General features: G+C 49.7%; 1 long non-coding RNA gene across 1 annotated transcript; it reads left to right on the plus strand.

The window, feature by feature from the left end:
- Positions 1 to 575, plus strand: LOC120496081. Its single transcript, XR_005626207.1, has 3 exons — positions 1 to 116; positions 402 to 467; positions 534 to 575. It is a non-coding gene; the product is annotated as an uncharacterized LOC120496081 (long non-coding RNA).
- Positions 576 to 594: the final 19 nt, after the last annotated feature.

A 594-nucleotide genomic window follows, 5' to 3' on the forward strand; every position in this document is an offset into this window, starting at 1 on the left:
AGGCAGAGCTGCAGGAATCTGGGGCTGGGGACAAGGCAAGGGAGAAGAGGCTGGAGGACGAAATGAAAATCATCAGAGAGAAACTTAACCGGCTCCCTTGGGCTCTGCAAAAGCAAGTGAGTGAAGGAGGAACAGCCAATGCTGACACCTTGCAACAAAAAAAAGCTCCGTTTTGCAGAGATAATGATGCTTGCCGATAGCAGCCAAGGAGGCAAATCAAATTTGTAGCTATATAGTGTTCTGTTGAATTGGCCCGTTTTAAGGGGATTGGAGCAACTGAGAATGCCATTGCTAACACAGTTGACGAGTTCTCCTTACAAGACATGGTTGTAAATGCCAGGAGAAATGAGGTTAGAAATGGTAGGTAACGGCCTGTCCCTCATGCTTCTCTCTTGCTACAGGAGACAAAAGCAACAGCCATCTCTCCCCTGGCTCCCTCTGCTCCTGGAGAAGAAGCCAAAAAGGAGGTGACAAAAACAACAGCCATCTCTCCCCTGGCTCCCTCTGCTCCTGGAGAAGAAGCCAAAAAGGAGCAAAATGAGCAGGATAACCACAAGCGCCCAGGCGTGGTCACAGCCCAGCCTGATCATCCCA

This window comes from Passer montanus, unplaced genomic scaffold, assembly GCF_014805655.1.
Source record: "Passer montanus isolate IOZ18808 unplaced genomic scaffold, ASM1480565v1 scaffold1129, whole genome shotgun sequence".
NCBI lineage: Eukaryota > Metazoa > Chordata > Aves > Passeriformes > Passeridae > Passer > Passer montanus.